Raw genomic sequence first — 13,440 nt, 5'->3', positions numbered from 1 at the left:
AACAAAAACTGAAGGAATTCATCACCACTAAACCAGCCCTACAGGAGATCCTAAGGGGGATCCTGTGAGACAAAGTACCAGAGACATCACTACAAGCATGAAACCTACAGACACCACAATGACTCTAAACCCATAACTTTCTATAATAACACTGAATGTAAATGGACTAAATGCTCCAACCAAAAGACATAGAGACTCATTTTAGACCTGAGGACACCTTCAGATTGAAAGTGAGGGGATGGAGAACTATCTATCATGCTACTGGAAGTCAAAAGATAGCTGGAGTAGCCATGCTTATATCAGACAAACTAGACTTTAAATTAAAGGTTGTAACAAGAGATGAAGAGGGGCATTATATAGTAATTACAGAGTCTATCCACCAGGAAGAGCTAACAATCATAAATGTCTATGCACTGAATATGGGAGCCCCCAAATATATAAAATAATTAATCAGAAATATAATTGATAAGAATGTGGTAATTGCAGGGGACTTTAATACTCCACTTGCATCAATGGATAGATCATCTAGACACAGGATCAATAAAGAAACCAGGGCCATGAATGATACATTGGATCAGATAGACTTGACAGATATATTTAGAACTCTGCATCCCAGAGCAACAGAATATACTTTCTTCTTGAGTACACATGGAACATTCTCCAAGATAGATCACATAGTGGGTCACAAAACAGGCCTTCATAAGTATACAAGAATTGAGATCATACCATGCATACTTTCAGACTACAATGCTATGAAGCTTGAAATCAACCACAGGAAAAAGTCTGGAAAACCTCCAAAAGCATGGAGGTTAAAGAACACCCTACTAAAGAATGAATGGGTCAACCAGGCAATTAGAGAAGAAATTAAGAAATATATGGAAACAAATGAAAATGAAAATACAACAATCCAAATGATATGGGATGCAGCAAAGGCAGTCCTGAGAGGCAAATACATTGCAATCCAGGCCTATCTCAAGAAACAAGAAAAATCCCAAATACAAAATCTAACAGCACACCTAAAGGAAATAGAAGCAGAACAGCAAAGACACCACAAACCCAGCAGAAGTAGGGTATAAATAAGAAGAATAATAAAGATCAGAGCAGAAATAAACAATAAAGAATCTAAAAAAAAATGTAGAGCAGATCAATGTAACCAAGAGTTGGTTTTTTGAAAAAAATAATCAAAAGTGATAAATCTCTAGCCAGGCTTCTCAAAAAGAAAAGGGAGATGATCCAAATAGATAAAATCATGAATGAAAATGGAATTATTACAACCAATCCCTCAGAAATACAAGCAATTATGAGGGAATACTATGAAAAATTATATGCCAACAAATGGACAACCTGGAAGAAATGTACAAATTCCTAAACACCCACACACTTCCAAGACTCAAATAGGAAGAAATAGAAACCTTGAACAGACCCATAACCAACAAAGAAATTGAATCAGTTATCAAAAATCTCCCAACAAACAAGAGTCCAGGACCAGATGGCTTCCCAGGGGAATTCTACCAGACATTTAAAACAGAGATAATACCTATCCTTCTCAAGCTATTCCAAAAAATAGAAAGGGAAGGAAAACTTCCAGACTCATTCTATGAAGCCAGCATTACTTTGATTCCTAATCCAGACAGAGACCCAGTAAAAAAAGAGAACTATAGGCAAATATCCCTGATGAATATGGATGCAAAAATTCTCAATAAGATACTAGCAAATTGAATTCTTTATACTAGCATATAAAAAGAATTATTCACCATGATCAAGTGGGATTCATTCCTGGGCTGCTGGGCTGGTTCAGCATTCGCAAATCAATCAATGTCGTACATCACATTAATAAAAAAAAGGATAAGAACCATATGATCCCGTCAATCGATGCAGAAAAAGCATTTGACAAAATTCAGCATACTTTCTTAATAAAAACCCTCGAGAAAGTTGGGATAGAAGGAACATGCTTAAACATCATAAAAGCCATTTATGAAAAGCCCACAGTTAATATCATCCTCAATGGGGAAAAACTGAGAGCTTTCTCCCTGACAGGGAGACGACAAGGATGTCCACTCTCACCACTGTTTAACACAGTGTTGGAAGTTCTAGCATCAGCAATCAGACAACGAAAGGAAATCAAAGGCATCCAAATTGGCAAAGATGAAGTTAAGGTTTCACTTTTTGCAGATGATATGATATTATACATGCAAAATCTGATAGACTCCACCAAGAGTCTGCTAGAACTGATACATGAATTCAGCAAAGTCACAGGATACAAAATCAATGTACAGAAATCGGTTGCATTCCTATGCACTAATAATGAAGCAACAGAAAGACAAATAAACAAACTAATCCCATTCACAATTGCACCAAGAACCATAAAATACCTAGGAATAAATCTAAATAAGGATGTAAAAGATCTGTGCTGAAAACTATAGAAAGTGTATGAAGGAAATTGAATAAGATATAAATAAATGGAAAAATATTCCATGCTCATGGATTGGAAGAATGAATATTGTTAAAATGTCAATACTACCCAAAGCTATCTACACATTCAATGCAATCCCAATCAAAATTGCACCAGCATTCTTCTCGAAGCTAAAACAAGCAATCCTAAAATTTGTATGGAACCACAAAAGGCCCCAAATAGCCAAAGTAATTTTGAAGAGGACCAAAGCAGGAGGCATCACAATCCCAGACTTTAGCCTCTACTACAAAGCTGTCATCATCAAGACAGCACAGTATTGGCACAAAAACAGACACATGGATCCATGGAATAGAATAGAAACCCCAGAAATAGACCCACAAAAGTATGGGCAACTAATCTTTGACAAAACAGGAAAGAGTATCCAATGGAAAAAAGACAGTCTCTTTAACAAATGGTGCTGGGAGAACTGGACAGCAACATGCACAAGGATGAAACTAGACCACTTTCTTACACCATTTACAAAAACAAACTCAAAATGGATAAAGGACCTGAATGTGAGACAGGAAACCATCCAAACCCTAGAGGAGAAAGCAGGAAAAAACCTCTCTGACCTCAGCCGCAGCAATCTCTTACTTGACACATCCCCAAAGGCAAGGGAATTAAAAGCAAAAATGAATTATTGGGACCTCATGAAGATAGACAGCTTCTACACAGCAAAGGAAACAATCAACAAAACTAAAAGGCAACCAATGGAATGGGAAAAGATATTTTCAAATGACATATCAGACCAAGGGCTAGTATGCAAAATCTATAAAGAGCTCACCAAACTCCACACCCGAAAAACAGATAATCCAGTGAAGAAATGGGCAGAAAGCAGGAATAAACACTTCTCTAAAGAAGACATCCAGATGGCCAACAGGCACATGGAAAGATGCTCAACGTTGCTCCTCATCAGGGAAATACAAATCAAAACCACACTCAGATATCACCTCACGCCAGTCGGAGTGGCTAAAATGAACAAATCAGGAGACTATAGATGCTGGTGAGGATGTGGAGAAACAGGAACCCTCTTGCACTGTTGGTGGGAATGCAAACTGGTGCAGCCGCTCTAGAAAACAGAGGTGAGTTTCCCCCCAAAATTAAAAATAGACCTACCCTATGACTCAGCAATAGCACTGCTAGGATTTTACCCGAGGGATACAGGAGTGCTGATACATAGGGGCACTTGTACCCCAATGTTTATAGCAGCACTCTCAACAATAGCCAAATTATGGAAAGAACCTAAATGTCCATCAACAGATGAATGGATAAAGAAATTGTGGTTTATATACACAATGGAATACTACGTGGCAATGAGAAAGAATGAAATATGGCCTTTTGTAGCAACGTGGATGGAACTGGAGAGTGTTATGCTAAGTGAAATAAGTCATACAAAGAAAGACAGATACCATATGGTTTCACTCTTATGTGGATCCTGAGAAACTTAACAGAAGTCCATGGGAGAGGGGAAGGAAAAAAAAAAGGGGGGTTAGAGAGGGGTAGAGCCAAAGCATGAGACTCTTAAAAACTGAGAACAAACTGAGGGTTGATGGGGGGTGGGAGGGAGGGGAGGGGTGGTGATGGGTTTTGAGGAGGGCACCTTTTGGAATGAGTACTGGGTGTGGTATGGAAAACAATTTGACAATAAATTTCATATTAAAAACAAAATAAAAAAATGCAGCAAATGCACAGAAGTTAAATTTGAAGGAAATCAAATTATAAAGAAAGAAAACAAATCTGAGTCAAAAAGGGAATATTTTGTTGATTTCCATTGAAGTTTCATTTTATATTAACTTGAGAGTTTATATCTTACATAGAACATATTAATATATTCAGGGAGGTCTCATTTACTAAATCACAGATGCACAAAATCCTTTTCTTTTAAAAAGGCTTCATGCCCAGCACAGAGCCTGACACAGGGCTTGAACTCATGACCCTGAGCTCAAGACCCGAGCCGAGATCAAGAGTCAGATGCTTAACCAACTGAGCAAACCACCTCGGCAAACTTCTAATTATAGGACTTCCATGAAGATATAATCTTTCTTGCTTTCAACAAATATTTTTGAGCAGATACTATATGCAAAATCACTATAGAAAGTACTAGGGAAACATAGAAAAGTACTAGTGAAAATAGATGACCACCCTCAAGGAAAATTTAAGTTAGTAAGATAACTAATAACACAATCTTTGTAATAACAGAGTAGGAAATGAATTAGTAATAAGATAGTCAAGATCATTGTAGTTCTGAGGAGTGAACAATTAAATTTAGCTGGAAGTGAATATTAGTTGAGCTCTAAATCTTGGATCCATTTTCAATAGGCAGAGAAAAGGAGGAATATCATTTGGTTTTCTACTTCATCAAGCTATTGAAACTATACTTTAAAACATTTTCAATAACCTTCTAATTGCTATCTCAAATAGTCTTTCCTCAGCTTTCAGTCTATATATATATATCTCTCTATATATATCTCTATCTATCTATCTATATATATATATATATTGCAGAATTTAACAGAATTTAAAACTTTGTCCTCCCTGGTGTCTGTAATGTGAAGTAATGTGGTTTTTCTAAGTGCCAGTGAAATGCTAGTTCCTTGGTTGCATTTCTTCCTCCTGTGGTGCAGGTCAGGAACATTTAGTGCAACAGACTATATTATTCCTACTTTTTATTGCCTCCATTGGTTCATCTGACACAGGTAGTAAAATGGAGGAAACTTATTTGCAATTTGCAATGACCAGTATAAGGACAGTCCTGCTAGGCTTCTGGGAGGTGGAGTAGATCAGTGGTCTTCAATCCTGGTTGCTCAGGGGGGAATGGTCTAAATCTTAATATCCTTCTTTCAATCACCTTCACTCCTTAAAATTCCAAATCTGTAAGGTTGAATTAAAAGGGATCTGTGAAGCTGATACATAGCTAACAATGAGAAAATTTAGGTTAAAATTTGGGGGGAACCATTCTAGGACAGATATTTTTGCTGCCAGCCACAATATCTAAGTTGGAGTAATGAACAAAGATATAGAATAGATGGCAAATCACTGCATATATTTGAGCATAAGCAACTAATTGTTCTGTGATTATGCTCCTTTCTTCCTATTACCAGGTTGATACTTTAATCCACCTGCCTATTGATGGAGTGTTATACTCTTAAAACTCATGGGCTGTTGTTGTTATGTTTTTAAAATAGGATATGATTGTGCTACCATGTCTGCATTTGAACCCTTGGTGGGCACTGACCTTTCCAGTCTCTGAGTGATTAAAGCACTTATTAATTTCCTGTAGGGATGCCAGCACTCTAACGCAGTAGATTGGTGGGAGTTCATCAACATGTGGGGCTCTAATTAGCCAGCAAAAGAATTGTTTCTGTCCTCACTCTGTATCTAACACAGCTATAAGTATAGACATATGAGGAAAAACATGAAACCATAACCAAAAGCAAGATGTGTTGATATGTCCATGACAGATCTTTAAACCACAACATCCATGCTGTTATTCTCCCTCACATTTTCCTGGGATACACTCAGGCTCCTCTATAAAACTGCATGTGGATGGGATGGCATGGTATAAAAGAAATATGAGGGGGGTCTAGATCAGCCCTGGAAATAATAATCAGTTGGGTTATTTTAAGACCCTTCTGAATCTGTGATTCTATGAATAGCAAGTCTAAGGAGAGTTAAAAAAAAAAAGTGAAGTTATTTGGCATTGAAAAGAGAAGAAAGAAATTTAATAATAATCTTTATGTCTGAATAGGACATAGAACTCATGATGACCACCTTCTCCATTACCCAAATTAGAGAGAAGCAATTTTAGATTACAGCTGGGGAAAGTTTGATTGGCTAATTAATATTTTGAGGGTCCTTTCAAGTTACTAAGGCTTGTAGAGGGAGCTGGTAGTGCACATCTCTGGGGGAGGGCACCTAAAACTGTGCTAGATGTGTATACAGAATATCCTCACACTGACAGAAAACCAATTAGGTGAGGCTCCAGGAGGCACTCTGAAGATTGTTAAATGCTGGAGTGAATTCCCAAGCAGACAACATTTGTTCCTTCCCCTCTAAACAATCTTATAAACAAGAAAGAAATCCATCAAACTGAGAATAAGGATCTGACCTGACTTGAGATGGAGAATTGGTCTAGGATTCGAGAGAGGTGACCCTCTCCCCCCAACCACTTGAGGTACCAAGAGCACACATTCTAAAGGTAAAACTACAAATTCCATGTTCAACCTTGCTTTTTTTGGTGTTTTCTTCAGATTGGAGTCTAGACATACCGGTGCTTGGAAATCTCCATTACTAGAATCCTTCCTTTCTTACCACACCTGCAACCATCTAGGTAACATTTACCTGGAAGTGGGAATTCCAAGTACCTAAGAGAAAGGTTCCCAGGGCAAAACTTTTATCTGTAGTCTGACCTGCCATTGTATGTCCACAGTGTCTTGATCTCACTTCATTCATTTCTGGCAGCCTGCATGAAGAAATGGCCTTCAGAACCCCGTTTGAGAAAGTAGGAGAGAGAGGAGCCTTTTTGTACCTGTTACCAGGTGAAATAACTCAGCACTTTCAGATATGGCTTCTTGGCCACCCTGTTCAGAATCTCTGTGCATTAAATGGGGATGAATATGTGCGATGCAGAGACCAGTTTTCATAGAACTTAACTATAAATCATGAATAGATACTTGGAGATGGCATTTTTTTTTAATTAAAGTTTTTATTTTTTAAGATGACATTTTAAATAAATGGGCTAACAGTGTATTATGCTTATTGGATACTCCAGTCTCTTATTAACCCTAGGGAGCTTTTAGAAATATAATATTAAAAATGGTGTTAAGATTTACAGTCTGTAGCAAGGAACATAAAAAAAATAAGCTCGATAAGCCCACATGAGCTTAAATGAAATAACCCTGGTAAAGTACTTAGCGCAGTGCCAGGCACAGAGTGGGTGTACGGCAGGTGTTAATTACTTCAGGTAACTGCTTTGTTCAAGTGAGGTTCCTAAGTCAGCACTCCATCATGGAGTCGGGGTGAACATGTCCCTCACATTTGTGCTTACTGCTCCCCTCCCTCTTCCTACCTCATTAGGCTGTTTTTCTACCTACCAAATGCCACAATCCATGTGGATAAGGGAAAGGAGTCTTTTAGTCATTTTTGCTGTTGCATAGCTTCAGTGACTGATTTAGTAAGGAAGATGGTTAACACTATTGATCAAAATTATTTTAGCATTAATTTTGCTTCTTCTTCTGTTTGTTTTGTTTTGTTTTATTTTGTTTTCTAATTTTAAATCCCAAAAGTGACATTTCCTGTTCAGTCTCTCCAGACAGCTTCTTTTAGTGCAGCCTTCCAAGGACCACTATTGTAGGAGGGTGGGGTGGGAGGGAAGTGGGGAAAGATAAAGCAAAACATTTCTCCTTGGACTTTTAGTATAACAAGGTATTGACATCTGAATTATATTCATAACTGAAAGCGTGCACTTTGGACAGCTCAGTGTAGTGGTCTGGCCAGAGGCCCTGGTTTTCACTAAGAGACCCTCTCAGTGGAGGCTCAGAGGCACATTAATAAGTCAATCAATGATGTGTTACAGTGTGTTAGGTTCCTTTCTTCTGCATTTCCCCATACTTTGTCAAGAGAACTTCCATGCAATCCCAAATTGCTTCAAATCTCTTTTTATAATTAGTCAGCAGCAAGTATGTTGAAGGAGAAAATAATGTAAGGAAAGAAGACAATCATACATAGTCACAGTCCTGTTTGTTTTCCACTAATGAGTGACTTGGATACTTCATTGCTTGGGTTATATCCAAATCTGGAAGGTCTGATCAGAAGATTATCATCAAATTTCTTTGGAAAAAATGTGGTGACCTTAAGGATCCAGCCTGCAGCCTTTTCTGCATGTGCCGCAATACCATCACTGCCCTTGGTCATTTCCATTGTGCTTTTTAATGTTTAGATATAAAGAATCTTTTCAAATTTTCCTTACCTGGACTTTCTTATAGCTTTAAGCATTCACACATTCTGTTCCCAATGCCTGGAATTTCTCTCCTTGTGATTTTCTTATTGAACTCATACTCATATTGCATGTCAAGACGGAGCAGATAAGGATTTCCCTTCCATGCTCTCCCAGCACCATGAAAATGCCTCATCCTGTTAAAAAGGCATAGGGCTTATCACATTTCCCTACAATCATCCATGTAATGTCTGGCCTACCTTCTTTAAATCATGAACCTCCCTAGGTAGAGAACTGTATTTAGTTCATTACTGTGTTCTCAGTGCCTAATATAAAGTTGAATCAAATAAAATTTCTGTTGTTTGGCAGTTTCTTAAACCTACAGCTATATGGTACAGGAATTTCAGATGTCAGATTAATACATTGTGGCATAATATCACGTAAAATGTTTCACATGAATGAATGAATGAGTGACCAATACATATCTATATATGTAATATGTAGATTTTTTTCATTGTAATGTCTTTGTCAGGTTTAAGAATTAGAGTTTTGTTGGTTGCACAAATGTGTTGGGTACCATTCCCTCTTTCCCTATTTTCTGAAAGACTTTGTGAGATATTAATTTACACATATTTTGTGTAAATATTAATGAAGGAAGGTATTAATTCTTCCTTCAATTAATGGTATAATTTACTAGTGAAGCTAAGCCTGGAGTTTTCTTTGTAGGAAGTTAATTTTCTTTTAAAGTTTGTTTACTTGTTTTGAGAGAGAGAAAGACAGACAGCAGGAGGGACAGAGAGAAGGAGAGAGAGAAAATCCCAAGCAGGCTCCATGCTGTCAGAGAAGAGTCCGATGCAAGGCTCAAACCCACAAACCATGAGATCATGACTTGAACTGAAATCAAAAGTCAGATGCTCAACCAACTGAGCCACCCAGGTGTCCCTGTGGGAAGTTAATTTTTAAAAATCTATGAATTTTATCCTTTTAGTTGATATGGGGCTTTCGGATTTTTCTATAAAATGTGTTTGTTCAAGGAATCTGTTGATTTGATCTAAGTTATCAAATTTATAAGCATAAAAGTTGTTAATGCTATTTCTCTATTATCCCTTTAATATCTGTGGGATCTCTAGTGATATAGCTCTAATTTCATTCCTGATGTTGATAACTTGCTCTTTTTCTCTTTTCTCCATAATTATTCTTACTAGGGAACTTGCAAATTTTATTAGTCTTTTCAAATAATCACATTTTAGGATAATCAGTTTTCTCTATTGCTTGTTTCTTAGTTCACTAATTTTTACTCTTACATTTATCTTCTTTTGTGTGTCTAAATACTTAGATTTGCTATTTCTTTTCTATCCTAAGGGTGGGGGACATAGATTATTGATTTTATTTCTTACTTTCTAATATAGGAATGTTGAAACGATAAATGTCCTTATGAGCCTTGCTTTAGCTGCAACCCTCAAGCGTTGATATGTTAATTGTTATTCAGTTGGAAATATTTTATACTTTCTCCATGATTTCTTCTTGACCATTGGGTTACTTAGAATTCTTTTAAAATTTGATTACTGGAGCATCTGGGTGGCTCAGTCGGATAAGCATCTAACTCTTGAGGTTGGCTCAGGTCATGATCTCACGGTTTGTGGGTTCAAGCCCCACACTGAGCTTTGTGCTGACAATGCTAGTACAGAGCCTGTTGGAATTCTCTCTCTCTCCCTCTCTTTCTGCCTTTCCCCTGCTCATGAACTCCATCTTTCTCTCTCTCTTTCTCTCTCTCTCTCTCAAAATAAATAAATAAATCAAAAAAATAAAATTTAATTATCAATTCAGGCTTTGAAATCTTCAGATTTATTTTATAGCCAAGAATGTAGTCTATCTTGGTGAGTACTGCATGTACACTTAAACAGAATGTGTGCATTCTGTCACTTTTGGGTGTAGTGTTGGTAAGTGTCAGATCAAGTTGCTTAATGACATTGTTGAGCTATTCTATTTTCTTGCATTTTTTTGGTTTACTTTTTTCTAACAATTAGTGAGTAGAATAAAAATATCCAAGTTTAGTTATGAATTTGTTTGTTTCTGCATTCAATTTTGTCAGTTTTTGCTGCACAGATTTTGATACTCTTTTCTTGGGTGAATACATATTTACAATTGGTTTGCCCTCCAGGAAATATTTTTAATCATGTAATATTTCTCATTGTATCTTCTCATTACCTTCTCTATATTTCATGTATATACTTTATATATAGTGTATATTTTCATATTAATGTAGCCCTATCAGCTTACTTACACTTACTGTTTCTATGCTGTGTCTTCTTTATCCTTTTATGTGCACCTGTCTATATCTTTTTATGTAAAATGCATTTTTTCCTCTTTTTTTGTGTTTTTGTTTTATTTTTTTAGCGTTTATTCATTTTTGAGAGACACAGAGAGACAAAGCACAAGCAGGGGAGGGGCAGAGAGACAGGGAAACACAGAATCTGAAGCAGGCTCCAGGCTCTGAGTTGTCAGCACAGATCCCGATGTGCTTGAACCCATGAACCATAAGATCATGACCTGAGGTGAAGTCAGATGCTTAACTGACTGAAGCACCCAGGTGCCCCTGAACTGAATTTTTTGTTTGGGCACCTGGTTGGCTCAGTCATTTAGGGGTCTAACTTTGGCTCAGGCCATGATCTCAAGGTTGGCAAGCTCAAGCACCCACATAGGGCCCTCTGCTAACGGCAGAGGATCCTCGGTCCCCCTCACTCTCTGCCTCTCTCTCTCTTTCCCCCGTTCTCTCAAAAATAAAATAAACATTTAAAAATGCATCTTTTGTAGATAGGTTATAGTTGGGTTTCACTCTTCTATTCATTCTGGTAATCTCTGCTTTTTACTGAGATTTTAAATATATTTGTATTTCATGTAATTATTGTCTTGGTTTAATTTAAGTCTATCATATTGCTATTTTCTTTTTAATTTGTACTTTTTGTTTTGTTTTGTTTTTCTATTTTTCCTTTCCTAGTCTTCTTTCATGTTAATTCAGTATTTTTAGAGTTCTGGTTTATTTCTTCCATTAACTTCTAGCTATATATATATATATATATATATATATATATATATATATATAACTATTATTATTTTTAGTGCTTCTTCTACAACTAACAAGATGCATCCTTAATTCTTTACACTTCACACCTGACACTCCTTGATTCTCACTTCCCATTGTCCACTTCATTTACCTGTCCCTGGTTTCTGTGTGATTATTGCATATCTTTTTAAATTTTTTTTAAACATTTATTTATTTCTGAGAGACACAGAGTGCAAGTGGGTGAGGGGCAGAGAGAGAAGGAGACACAGAATCCAAAGCAGTCTCCAGGCTCTGAGCTGCCAGCACAGAGCCTGATGTGGGGCTTGAACTCACAAGCTGTGAGATTATGACCTAAGCCAAAGTTGGATTCTTAACTGACTGAGCCACCCAGGTGCCCCTCAAAACTTTTACTTCTGCATGTGTTTTGAGCTCCATCTTATACTGTTATCATTTTGCTTGAAACGGTCAGTGTTTTTTAAGTAAAATGTGAGAAGTAAACATAGTACTTTAAATTTACTTACTTATTTACTATGGCTGGTGCTCTTCTGTCCTATCTAGATTTGAGTTTCCATCAGTTATCATTTTCTTTTGAATAGAAAAATATTTTAATATTTCTTGTTTTGCAAATCTGCTGGCAACAAAATTTCCAAGTTTTCACTTACAGAAAAGTTCTTTATTTCACTATTGCTTATAAAATTTTCACTCGTCATCGAATTCTGGGTTGACCCTTTCTTTTCCTTTGGCAATTTAGAGAGGTTGTCCCATCATTGTCTTCCATACTCTGTTTTTCTGATGATAAGCCAGAGTATTGTGATTGTACCTATATTTAAGGTGTTCCTTTTCTTTGATTTTCAGCAGGTGACTACGGTGTGTGTGTGTGTGTGTGTGTGTGTGTGTGTGTGTTTGAGTGTATGTGTGTGTGTGGTTATTTTATATTTATCCTGTTTGATGCTTGCTGAACTTCTTGGATCTATAGTTTCATGCGATTTTTAAAATAAAATTTGAGAAGTTCTCTGCCATTATATTTTCAAATATCTGCCCACTATCATTCTCCTTTTTGGGGGGACACCAATTACACATAAATTAGCCATTTTGATAGTATTTTATGTGTCCCAGAAGCTGTAATTACTTTCATTATTTTTTTTTTCTTTCTGGTGTTAAAATTGGATAACATTTATTTGTCTGATTCCAAATTCACTGATTTTTTTTTTCATGAATCTGCTAGAGTCCATCCCATGAATTTTTAATTTTAGTGGTGTAATTGTCAGTTCTAGAATTTCCATTTGGTTATTATTTTTCAATAGTTTTCATTTCTGTGTTGAGGTTCTTTATCTGCTTATGCATTTAGACTATATTTCCCTATAATTTGTGAACACATCTTTGTTTAATTCTTTGAACATATTTATGATAACTGATTTAAGTATATCTGCTAAGCCCAACGTCTGGGTGTCTTGAGTTCAGCTTCTATTGGCCGTTTTTATTCTTAAGTATAGTTCATATTTTTCACTTTCTTTTCATAAATATTGACTTGACTGAATATTGAAATTATGGATAATACATTGTGGAGTCCCTAGATTCTATGACCTTATTCTGAAGACTATCGCTTCTCATTTTAGCAGGCAGCTCAATCACGGACTTGATCACATCGACCTAACTTGCCAGGTTTCAGCCTCCCAACTCTGTATCCACTTTAGATCTTGGTAGGGCTTTATTTTAGGCTTTGCCGAGAGCATCTAGAGTAGTTGTTGCTCTATTGTGGCTCTGACTCTTCAGGTCCACCCTTTTGGTGTTTCAGCTGGAACCCAGTGTGTTAAAAAGTAGATCTGATCCTTCTAACAGGGTATAAACTCCAAATCTCTGGGCATTGCTTTCCCCCCCAGCACTACCTGTGGTACCTAGGTTGTGTTCTTAACTCCACAGTAGCTGTTATCTGGCATACCTTTGGCTATCTTGCCCAATCAGCGACTCCCTCAGCTACAGATTTGTAGG

At 36.8% G+C, this 13,440-nt stretch overlaps 1 protein-coding gene across 2 annotated transcripts in view; it reads left to right on the top strand.

The window, feature by feature from the left end:
* The window catches only part of OPCML (opioid binding protein/cell adhesion molecule like), a 499,188-nt gene that overhangs the window by 124,240 nt on the left and 361,508 nt on the right, over positions 1 to 13,440 (top strand). The window lies entirely within an intron of this gene.

This window comes from Panthera leo, chromosome D1 (assembly GCF_018350215.1).
Source record: "Panthera leo isolate Ple1 chromosome D1, P.leo_Ple1_pat1.1, whole genome shotgun sequence".
In the NCBI taxonomy this organism is placed as follows: Eukaryota; Metazoa; Chordata; class Mammalia; order Carnivora; family Felidae; genus Panthera; species Panthera leo.
Note: the sequence above shows the minus strand (reverse complement) of the source record. Positions and strands in the feature narration are given on the sequence as shown.